Here is a 13,185-nt window from a genome sequence, read left to right as displayed (position 1 = left end):
ATCATTCATAATCAATGTTGGGTGTAAGTCATTACTAAGAAATGAATTACTGTAATTTAATGAACTTTTTCCCCATGTAAAAGTAAAGTAAGGGATTACTCTTTTATTACTATTTTTTCTGTAATTTAATTACAGTTACTTCTGATGTAATTGCATTAAATACTGTATAGGCTATAGAACAACTCTATATAAAGTAATAGTTAAAATGTATGTTTTTAATGTAACCTCCCTTTATAATACTTTGGTCAGTTCAAGAATAATTTATTCATATTATTTATTTGAAAGAATTAAAAGAGCAGTTTCATGTCTATCCTTGTATTGTTCAACTGTTCAAGGTTGATGGGATTTAGAAAGTAACAAGTAATGCAATACTTTTTTAGAGAGTAATTAGCACAGTCATCTAATAACTCTGTTGAAGACGTAATTAGTAGTTAGTTATTAATTAGTAATATACCCAACACTATGATATTGCAAAAAATAAAAATTTTAACTTCATGGTGATATTGAGTTAATTGCGCTCTCCTGTGGCTTCAGTGTTGCATCAGTGTTTTGAGATCTCAATGAACAGCAAGTTCCTGTTTGGTATACTTTCATGCTTGAATGGCAAATGAGCACTTCAAAGAAATAGTTGTTTTTATGAACCGTTACATTTGGTTTGGTACTTTGGTTAACTCCACCATCCTCTTGTGAGAAAACAGTCTTTGTGAAATTTCTAACAAAAAAAATTCCAAAAATATAGCAAGGTTAATACATCTCGCAAATTAAATAACTTGCTTTACTTAAATTTTAGTTTGATGTATTTTAATCATCTTGTGTTTTGGTGACTTTTAGAGGATGCATAAAGTAATTTTTTGGTAATTAATTACTCACCTTCATGTCGTTCCAAACCCCTAAGATGGGACACAAATGATGATCTTTTTGATGAAATCTGATACAACCCCAAATCAGAAAAAGTTGGCACAGTATGGAAAACGCAAATAAAAAAAAAAGAGAAGTGATTTCTAAATTTACTTTGACTTGTATTTCATTGCAGACAATATGAACACAAAATATTTCATGTTTTGTCTGGTCAACTTCATGTCATTTTTAAATATGCATCCTTTGCTGTCATTCAGATCTGCAACACATTTCAAAAAAAGTTGGGACAGGAGCAATTTAGGGCTAGTAATGAGGTAAAATGGTTAAATAATGATGTGATTTGAAACAGTTGATGTCAACAGGTGATTGTAATTATGATTTGGTACAAAAGCAGCATCCAAGAAAGGTCTAATCCTTTAGGAGCAAAGATGGGCCGAGGATCGCCAGTTTGCCAACAAATACGTGAGAAAATTATTGAAATGTTTAAAAACAATGATCCTCAAAGAAAGATAGGAAGAGATTTGTATATTTCACATTCAACAGTGCATAACATAATTAAAAGATTCAAGGAATCTGGAGGAATTTCAGTGCGTAAAGGACAAGGGCGCAAGCCTAAGCTGAACAACCGTGATCTCTGATTCCTCAGGCGGCACTGCATCAAGAATCGTCATTCATCTATAAGCGATATCACTACATGGGCTCAGGACTACTTTGGCAAACCTTTGTCAAGTACCACAATACGTAGTTACATCCACAAATGCCAGTTAAAACTGTACTGTGCCAAAAGGAAGCCCTATGTTAACAGTGTCCAGAAGCGCCGTCGACTTCTCTGGGCTCGGAGGCATCTGGGATGGACCATCACACAGTGGAAACGTGTACTGTGGTCAGATAAATCAGTATTTCAGGTATTTTTTGGGAGGAATGGACGCCGTGTGCTCCGGACCAAAGAAGAAAAGGATCATCCAGACTGTTACCAGCAACAAGTCCAAAAGCCAGGGTCGTTCATGGTATAGGATTGTGTCAGTGCCCTTGGCAAAGGTAACTTGCACTTCTCTGAAGGCACCATTAATGCTGAAAAGTACATAGAGATTTTGGAGCATAATATGCTGCCTTCAAGAAGACATCTTTTCCAGGGACGTCCATGCATATTTCAACAAGACAATGCAAAACCACAATCTGCACACATTACAAAGTCCTGGTTGCGGAGGAAGAGGGTACGGGTACTTGACTGGCCTGCCTGCAGTCCCGACCTGTCTCCAATAGAGAATTTTGAAGCGCAAAATGCGACAACGAAGACCCCGTACTGTTGCCCACCTTAAGACTTGTTTGCAGGAAGAATGGGACAAAATAACACCTGAAACACTTCATCACTTGCTGTCTTCAATCCCTAAACGTCTTTTAAGTGTTGTGAAAAGGAATGGCAACATTACAAAGTGGTAAATGCTTTACTGTCCCAACTTTTTTGAAAATGTGTTGCAGGTCTGAATGACAGGAAAGGATGCATATTTACAAATGACATGAAGTTGACCAGACAAAACATGAAATATTTTGTGTTCATATTGTCTGCAATAAAATACAAGTCAAAGTAAATTTAGAAATCACTTCTCTTTTTTTTTATTTGCGTTTTCCATACTGTCCCAACTTTTTCTGATTTGGGGTTGTAGCTTTCTGTGCCTCCATAGACAGATTCACACAGAGAACAAGGGTGTCAAAATTGTACCATTATGAGTACAACAGTTTGTCACTTGGGCAGTACCCTTAAAAGGACATTTTTGTACCTTTTTTACTCTTAAAAGGTGCATATTCGTACCTTATAGTACAAATACGTACCTTAAGGTACTACTATGAAACTATTTTGTGGTAAAATATGTACAAAGATGTCCTTTTAAGGGTACTGCCCAAGTGACAAACTGTTGTAGGGTGAATTCAGGGTGAACGGGACCCTTTTTGCCATCGAGATGGCATTCACTTTACTCCTAAAATGTACAATTTTGACACCCTTTTTCTCTGTGTTGACACTACAAAAAGTTCATAAAGGGATAGTAAAACTAATCCATATGAATTGAGCAGTTTAGTCCAAATTTGCTGAAAAGACTTGATCGCTTTATATGTTGAACAGATACATTTTAGGGTTTTATTCACACACGGCTGTGTTCACGTTTAGGCCTATTATTCACATTATAAACATTGATCAGTGAACATAAACAGAAGCTTAGCTCAACCGAACCTGCTTGAAGCGCGAGAAAGCGAATATGCTTGAGCTTCTGTTTACTACAATTTATGAGTTGGTGAATGTTTATATGTGAATGAAAGCCTAAATGCAATCTGTTCATCATATAAAGCGATGTCATGGATTAGTTTTATGATCTCTTTATGAAGTGGTGTCAATGGAGGGACAGAATTCTCTCATATTTCATCAAAAATATCTTCATTTGTCTTCCGAGGTTGAACGAAAGTCCCACGTGTTTGAAACGACATGAGGGTAAGCAGAATTTACCCTTTTGTGTGAACTATCCCTTTAAGTTCACAGGTGTAGAGAATCACGTTGATGTCCCACTAACACCAACAACCAACAGTTTACAACGTTACAAGCTTTGGCGTTTTTTTTTTTTTTTTTTTAAACAACCTTATTAATAATTGTTTGCTTACAAGTGTAATCTTTCCTTAAGAAATCCCCTTTGGTTTGATACCAATACAACGACATTGACACGTGCTTCAAAGTGGCTACAGGTCCAAATGCTTTCAGGGGCTGAAGTCATGAACCCATACGAAGGTCTAAACGGATTATAACTGCAGCAGAAGTCAGTCAGATAACTTGGGTGAGTACCCACTCGATTGTTTATATCAGAGCTAACTATTTGGCGGCCATTGTGTTTCTTTCTCTTTTTTTTGTGTACGTGCGTTTCATTTTGAATGCTTCGGATAATAAATTCAGCTACATGTGAGCAAGCAAAAAGCTGGAGAAGGTTTCTGAGATTCTGAATGAGCTTTTATTGCAATTTTTTATTTTATCTTTTTTTTTTTAAATGGCTTAACACTAGATGTCGCTGTTGTTCTAGTTTTACCTCTCAAATACCCTTGTGCTGAGGAACTGATTGTGACAAGAAATGTCATATTATACAAATAATAAAAAACTTCCCCAACACAGCAGGGGACAAGTAGGCTATAGATCACAATCACATCCCACATTTCGCCACATAAGTGACGTTTGAAAAGATGGCAAACTCGTACTTTGTTTTTTACCCTCTTTGACAAAATGAGCTGGGAAAGATCATGCTGAGCTGGTACAATCATTGCATTAGGGTTATGAATTTAGATATAGATCATAGTCATGGATGTGTCATCACCATGGCAATCTCGTCTTCCACACAGATATGTTATTGACTGAGTTTTATTGTGGTGGTGTTCAGCAGGCTCCAATGTGCCTCTTCAGTTGATTTAGAAAACATAATACTGTTCATAAATCCATAAGGAGAGTTATGAACATTTGCCAAGACATGTGGTGATGTGAAGATGCAGTGTTTAGAAAAAACAATTACCACAGTAAAAGACACATAAATCAAACATTCTCGTTAAAACTCTTTCAACTCCAGTTTATTGTGTTTAATATCTCCCAAAGACTCAAACAACCCGAGTGTCATTTGTGCAATATTTATGCATCTCTGCGACCTTGAGAAAATGCTGGATGCAGATTTCCCAAAGGATTATGGGATGGTCTGAATTTAGTCTACTGATCGAATGGGCAGACGATCATGTTGAGACTGGCACGGTGCCGAGTTCTGCTTATATTTACTCAACGAGTGATTTCCTCAGGGGCCAATTTGTCTCAAAAGCAAAGGACAAGCATGAAATTCACCTTCGATTAAATGCAATTGACTGAGTTTGTTTTTCTGGTCGCCTAGGTGTTGTTTTTAAGCGAGCAGGGGACAGAAATCAATCTGATACAAATGAATATTCAAATTTCTGCATGATTTGCAAATGTTGCTTGTGTTTTAATGGAAGCAAGAACATCTGACCGTCAGTGTAATGGGCACATCATTTTACCTGCGATTAGTGGCCTATTAGAAATAGGGCAGAATCTTCAATATTTCTTGTTTTTGTTCGTTTTAAGATTTCCAGAATCCTAAAAAAAAATATATTCATCCACACAGTCATGCAGAGCCAAAGCCAAACCAAATCAATGTTCTTCCACAAAATGCATGCAGTTTTGTTTTAACCGCTAGAGGGCAAAAAGTTATAGTGTACCTTTAACAATATATTTTTTTAAAAAGCAATGAAGAAAAATAAATGCCACTGTGTAAAATATATATGACTACAGATAAAAAAAGACCTGCATTAAATGGATGTGCCATGATGATGCAGTGTAACAGTTGTTTTCCCATTTATTCGAAATTCCTGTGGAAAACCCCATTTCCGTCCCACCCAGTGACCGAGTAATGACTTTATTCTGAAGCGGAGATGCTTCCATTTATCTCTAATTAACTGGCCGAGTGATACCACAGTAATCCCTCAATCCGGTGTCCATCAGTTCAGACATGGATTATTTATCTGTCCCGGTCATACAGGAGCAGGGACTACATGTGTGTGTATCCACGCTGACGTCCCCTTCCGCCCTGCTCCTGCACAACTGCGCCATAATCTACACGGTATAATCCATGCATGCATGACGGGGCGTAATCACACTTCCTCTGCGTTTCCGGCAGGATTACTCTGTGAGGAAGTGGAGGCTTACACAATCTGTGTGTGTGAGAAAGTTGAGCAGATGTGCAAGAGAGTTCAAAGAGCCAATAAAACGCATTGACAACACATCATTCCTATTGAAACTGGAAATTTGGGAAGGATAATTTCAAAAGCCTCGTCACAGTTATCAAAAAGGAACTGCGATTGATTTGATACTTGCTTTTCCAGTCAAAAGCAGGTGGAATTAGATTAGTATTTTCAGTCCATTGGGTTAGAAAATACATTTTAAAGGCATGTATTTTAAAGAATCCATATATGCTCTTTTACAAAGTCTTGATTTTGCTTATGGGATTTATTACAATAGTTAGTTTACATTATTGCAGCACCTCTCTTTCCAGTCTGTCTGTAATGCTCTGTTTATGCTGACTTCATGCTATCAGAATTATCATACATACAAGTCTCCTAGTCGAAAATTAGACATGAGCGCCCTTTCAAGTCGTAATTTACCACTGGGAAACATATAATTCTGATACCTGAATTCCCGTGTTGGGCGTGCCATAATCTTTAAACCTGGCGGAGGGGAGAAGGAATGCTGCTGTGACTGGTATACTTTATTAGTTTTTTTCCCACAAAAGCCACATCGTCTTGTCGTTAAAGTGGATATATACACTATATTGCCCACATTTTTGGGACGCCTGCCTTTACATGCACATGAAGTTTAATGACAACCCATTCTTAATCCGTAGGTTTTAATATGGAGTTTGCCCATCCTTTTGCAGCTATAACAGCTTCAGCTCTTCTGGGATGGCTTTCCACAAGGTTTAGGAGTGTGTTTAATGGGAATTTCTGACCATTCTTCTAGAAGCGCATTTGTGAGGTAAGTCACTGATGTTGGACGAGAAGGCCTAGCTCGCTCTAATTCATCCCAAAGGTGTTCTATCGGGTTGAGGTCAGGACTCTGTGCAGGCCAGTCAAGTTCCTCCACACCAAACTCGCTCATCATGTCTTTATGGACCGACGCTTTGTGCACTGGTGCGCAGTCATGTTGGAACAGGAAGGGGCAGTCCCCAAACTTTTCCCACAAAGATGGGTGCATGAAATTGTCCAAAATGTCTTGGTATGCTGAAGCATTAAGAGTTTCTTTCACTGGAACTAAGGGGGCTAAGCCCAACCCCTGAAAAACAACCCCACATCATAATCCCCCCTCCACCAAACACTTGGCACAATGCAGTCAGACAAGTACCGTTCTCCTGGCAACCACCAAACCCAAACTCGTCCATCGGATTTCCAGACAGAGAAGCGGGATTCGTCACTCCACTCCAGTGGCGGCGTGCTTTACCCCACTGCATCCGACGCTTTTCATTGCTCTTGGTGATGTTAGACTTGGATGAGCTGCTCGGCCATGGAAACCCATTCCATGAAGCTCTACACACTGTTCTTGAGCTAATCTGAAGGCCACATGAAGTTTGGAGGCCTGTAGCAATTGATGAATGCGCTGACCCAGCTCTGTGATTTTACGTGGCCTACCACTTCGTGGCTGAGTTGTTGTTCCCAATTGCTTCCACTTTGTTATAATACCATTAACAGTTGACCGGGGAATATTTAATAGTGTTTCACAAATGGACTTATTGCACAGGTGGCAACCTATCATGGTACCACGCTTGAATTCACTCCTGAGAGCGACCCGTTCTTTCATAAATGTTTGTAGAAGCTGCATGTCTAAGTGCTTGATTTTATACACCTGTGGCCATGGAAGTGATAGGAACACCTGAATTCAATGATTTTGAGGGGTGTCCCAATACTTTTGGTAATATATTGTATATGAATAATCATTTAAAGCATATTTGTTTTATTCACAGCGATTCCTATTCTTTCTGACAACAAAGCACTTAAACACGACAAGCTCGTAATCACGGCTTCAGAAGTAGGACATGTGAAGGCAGCATTAGTTCTAGTGTTATGAGAAATCGGGTCTCCTTTAGGACCCCGAGTGATCCCATTGGTTCAACAGACTTTTAATGGGTAGTATTTTTAGCACTTGATTACAATTCCTGCAAAATAATATCATTTATATCTTTTAAAATGTGTTATAATTACCATTTAAAGGCACAATATGTAAGATTTTTTTTAATTGAGATAACCAAAAACCACTAGAACAGTTATAAAAAAAAAACTAGAATTTCGAGATTAAAGTCAAAATATTTCGAGATTAAAGTCGAAATATTTCGAGATTAAAGTTGAAATATTTTCGTACAGTAAATATCACCAAACAAGAGATAAAATTTAAATATAAAACGTAGTGTTCAGGTTATCTTAACGTTCATGAAAAAGATCTTTCAAAACTTTCAAACTGCGAGCCTGCTCAAGAAGAATAAAAAATGAAATGTTATCACTATTATCTTATACATTAATATCTGCTTTTATGATTATTAATATGATTTATGACGTTCCAGTAAATTGAAAAAATCATCCAGCTAAGTTCAATAAAACGTAGTACAAATTATATTATTAATTATAATAAATCAAGACATCCAGATTTCATCATGGATTTTGTGCGATTAAAACAATTATCACAGAATAATTGTTTCTATACTGTAATAAAGGATATGGCAATTAACATTGCAATATTCATATAAATATGGAAATACGCCAAGATGGCTTGAAAAACACACATAAAACATATATGATCACATCATGTGTTAATTGTCCTCATGTTTCATCAGTCAATAGGTTTCTTCTTTTTATTGAACTTAGCTGGATGATTTTTTTCCATTTTGCCTACTGGAACGTCATAAATCATTACTTCTACGAGACTGTTTTTGACGTTCTGTGTGAGAGCGCCCTGCGGCTTCAACCCTCGAAGTTACACTATACATAAGGCTCACATGATCATCTCATTTTGGATTGGAATAATCCAAATGATGAAAGTTTTCAGCCCCCTGTTCAAATACACTAGCAGCTGCAGCGCTGTAGTGTGTGTGTTCCGTCAATGAGGCTGCGTTTGTAATTTTAATCTCGAAATATTTCGACTTTATTCTCAAAATATTTTTACATTTACATATAGTCATTTAGCAGACGCTTTTATTCAAAGCGACTTACAAATGAGAGCAATAGAAGCAACTAGAACAGTCAAGGGCAACAATATGCAAGTGCTGTAACAAATCTCAGTTAATCTAGCACAGAACAGAATTTTTTTTATTAGACAGACAGAAAATGAATAGAATGATAAGTGCTATTCTTGATTTTTTTACTTTAATCTTGAAGACTTTCTCGAGACTTTAATCGCGAAATATTTCGACTTTAATCTCGAAATTCTAGATTTTTTTTTTTTTTACTTTGCGGTTCAGGGCTTCCATACAACACAGTTAGTCTTATTGTTTAAATCTCATTTTCTTGATTTACCATGCCTAATATCGATCTCTTACAGCAGTGACCAACAAGTTTCATAGTAGCGAACACAAACTCTATTTCTCATGACACCAGTCTCTATGAAGTCCCTTCATCCGAAACGCAGTGTGCTCTGATTGGTTGGCAGGACTAGTGTGTCGTGATTGGTCAACCACTTTGAGCGTGTTTCAGAAATCTCACGCGTAAAGAAAGTTAATCAAAAAGCAAAATAGGTCCTTTTTATTAAGTTGATTTTGTTAACTTTTATGAGTTCACTCAAAGATTTCAAGAATTTCTGGACTTTTTCTGGTCTCCGTGTTGATTGGTCAGTGAAGTTGGATCGCTTTCACTCGCTCAATTTCTGATTCATTAACTTTCTCTTTGTATAACCGAAGTTACATGTCACTCAGCTACGCAAACACAATCATAACATGTCAATGTAAAGAGCAGACAAGTGCAGACAAGGTTGTTCTCTGGGGTAATAATAACTATAATCAAGAGGACGTGCCCACTCAGTGAGTCATCTACAGGAAAGGTCATATACACATTAAGAGCTTCACCCATGCATTCAGCAAATGGAAATTTAATAGTCTGATAAAAATCAATTATTAAAAGGTCACTTGGCGTGTGACCTTCCAAATGATTTTTCTTTTTTTCTTTCGGAGGCTAAAATAGTTCTTTCGATTGCACTTGTACACACATACGCTTTGCCTGTCCGTCCCTACGGACTCATAAACAAAGCATGGGAACTAATGCAGACTATGTATTTGATTAATGGTTTCATTGTGAATTTTGTCCTGTGTGCTTAACCACACAAAGCACGTAAAAATCATAAGCTCAGGGAGGTTCCAGTCCTCCTCGTGCAAACAATGCCCTGCTCTTAAAATGGGTGCAACGACACACACACAGTTGAATGAGACGTGGATATGACGCCAGACATAAACAGAGAAAGACAAAAAAAGACTAATATGGAAAGTAATCAGGCAATCACACTTCCTACCAGTGAAAGTGTATGTTTGGGTGGTTGGGTCTCATTTTGAGCCAATAGCTGCAAGTTAGCACAAGCATGTAACTATTCTGCAATAAGAATACACCTATAGATGTTCCTGTTGCACATTTAAAGCCGGTGGGAAAGAATTTAGTTATTCCCAGCAGTAACATAAACATTTTTCATAGGAGACTAATGAGAGCAGGATATGGGAGCCAGGATACACATTGCACAAGCAAATTAGAAAGTTATTTTCTGAATAATGTTTGATATTAGAATGATCAATATAGATGTAATTGCATACAGAGACAAATCTAATTCACAGTATCTGATGGATATTACCCTCTTTTGGTCCAAATAAATAAATATATACATTTATTTATTTGGACAGAAAGAGGCTAATATCCATCAGATACTGTGAATTAGATCAGTAGTAAGTCATGGGGACGTTTTATTAAATAAATAAAATGTCCCTATGACTTATATAAATAATATAAATAATAATTATATAAATAATTTCTAAATATAATGATTTATTTATAATTATCATTGACAAAATAAAGAATAAATAATAATAATTATTTATTAAAGTTACTTAAAATTGTATAGGGTACTTGTTTTAGGTTTGGCTGAGCAAAAAAAGGTGGGGAAGCCCGGTTCTATAGGCAGATTGACATGTTTAAGTATGTTTTGTACGACAAAGAATAAAGCCAAAAGCTATTTTCCACAACTGTCCCAAACAGAGCGGTAAAACCTGCTGCCTAGCATGCACATGACTGCTTCCTTCATATCATCCCTCTACACCCTAAAATGGGTTAAAAGAGGCTAAATTAATGCAGCACCTGAAAAACCAGCAAAACCTCTCTTCATGTCCACAGTGGACACACATTTATAAATAATTTCCTCCGTCTAGTTTCTCTTCTCTCCATCTCACAGAAGTTGCTCAAACAGCAACTGACAAAAGTGAGTGAGCTGACAAAAGTCGGACGGTTTAATAGGAAAAAGCCTTTGCGTTCAAATTCCCACTCTCCCTTAGCTTTTAGTAAAGCAGAATATGGAAAAGGACGAAGACTGGATGAAGACGCTGCACAGACCCCTGAGACATTAATGAGTGACACTGCAAGACCGCTGAGCCAGAGGAATCTTGGCACTGGGAGTTAATGCTCCAATGACATCTCGTAACTTAGACAAGACTTATTTTTTTTTGTGTGCTTAGTGCATAATGACAGGAAGCACCATTTGCTCTTCGAAATGTCTGTGTGATCCCAACAAAAAATGCTTTGCTAATGTTTCCATTAAGTTATACAAATGTTATTTTTGAACATTATTGAACATTTAAAATAAGAAATGTTTTAATGGTTTCTAAAAGGGCTATATGTAGAATTCAGAAAACCCTTGTTATTAACGCCGACAGTGGCCAATAAGTGAACTGCAACCAACAAAGTATTGCTCATTCTCACATTCCTGGACACGTAGGGCCCTATCATACAGCAAATGTCGTTTTTTTACTAGTTTCAGCCCGACGCAGTTATCATTTTCACGTCCAGCGCCACGTTGTTTAACCCTCTGGGGTTCTTCGGGTCAAAAATGACCCAATTAGCTTTTGGAATGGCAGCGTTCATTTGTGTGTTTTTGTGTGTATAAGTGTGTGTGTGTGAGTTTTTTTTGTCTGTTTTGCACTCTTGATGTTTTAGAGATTCCCCCCTTCACTGTTGAGTCCTTTTTTTCTGCATCCTGGCTGATTTGTAGATTGTATGCACAAAAAAACTCTGTATTTTCATATTTTTGCCAATTTCCCATTAATTTCCTATGGGGGTCATTTTTGACCTGAAGACCCTGAGTGTGACACTTTTTTTTACGACCACTTAGACTTTTCAAATCCTGTCCCCAATTTTTTTGGGTGTTCATATACCAAGTACCAATAAAGTCACCAAGTTTCGGACCATTCCGATGAAGCTACGATTTAAAAAAATAATTTGACCCGAAGAACCCCAGAGGGTTAAATCGCAAATGCACTCGCGCCCATCTGTGCGCCCATGGGTGTGCTGGTCTGAAAACGAGGTGTGTTCAGGCGCATTGTTGACTTGTTGCTATTTTGAGGAACTGAAAACGACTGCGCAGTATTTTTTGTGTTATCTGAAGGGCGTGTTAGTAATATACGCCTATAGGTGGGTGCACGTACACTCTGCTTATTACACACACAGGGACGCACGCGCAGCAGCACACAAACATTTTTTTATAATTAAAATAAAAGGATTCCTCTCTGGAGAAGCATTCAGTCTTTTCACTCAAATTCACCATGTAAATAGCGAATCCGCCATGGTGCAAGTGCAACTGGCTTTTAAAGGGAATGGGAGATGAGACTCTGATTGGTTTATTGCATGTTACGCCCAAAACACACCCATGACTCATTAAGAGATGAGGTACAACCCTTTTGGGCCATGCGCATGGCACGCAGACCGTTTTTTTTTCCCGCCGTTAAACTAGCAAAAGTAGATTTGGACACTCCCTAAGTGCACCTGCGCTATGTGCTTCAGACCAATGACTCGGATCGTTAAAATAGGGCCCATAATGCATAAAAGGCACTTAAAACGTCGTTACAAAGTCCATCTCACCACAGTGACTCTACAATAATTTTACGATGCGACTACAATAGTTTTTGTGCGCAAAAAAAAATCTAAATAACGACTTTATTCAACCTCTTCTTGTCTTCCGTGTGTGCCTCCACGACGCATGCGCGAGAATATGACGTAGCGCCTGGGTTCGGGAATCCATGAAATGCACACTTTAACCCCATTTTGAGCACTACGCCGAGACCTAAAGCACGATCAATGTAGAATTCAACAGCTTAGATACGCGCGTCTTCCTCTGCTTGTAAACAAATCCCTTCTGGGTCATGTGTCCGAACGCCGGATCTGCGTCATATTCTCACGCATGCGTCGTGGAGGCACACACGGAAGACAAGAACAAGTTGGATTAAGGTGTTATTTAGATTTTTTTTTGCGCACAAAAACTATTGTCGTTGCATCGTAAAATTATTGTAGAGTCACTGTGGTGAGATGGACTTTGTAACAACGTTTTAAGTGCCTTTTATGGGTCTTGGGAGGATTAATGTACTGAATGCCAATGGAGGCCTATCTGAAGCCTTTCTCAGCCATCAGCTTTCAACAAAAATATCTTCATTTCTGTTCCGAATATGAACGGAGGTCTTACGGGTGTCGAACGACATGAGGGTGAGTAATTAATGACAGAATTTTCATTTTTGGGTGAAC

The sequence above is a fragment of the Gobio gobio genome (assembly GCF_949357685.1).
Source record: "Gobio gobio genome assembly, chromosome: 5".
Classification (NCBI taxonomy): Eukaryota; Metazoa; Chordata; class Actinopteri; order Cypriniformes; family Gobionidae; genus Gobio; species Gobio gobio.
This window is presented reverse-complemented; position numbering follows the sequence as displayed.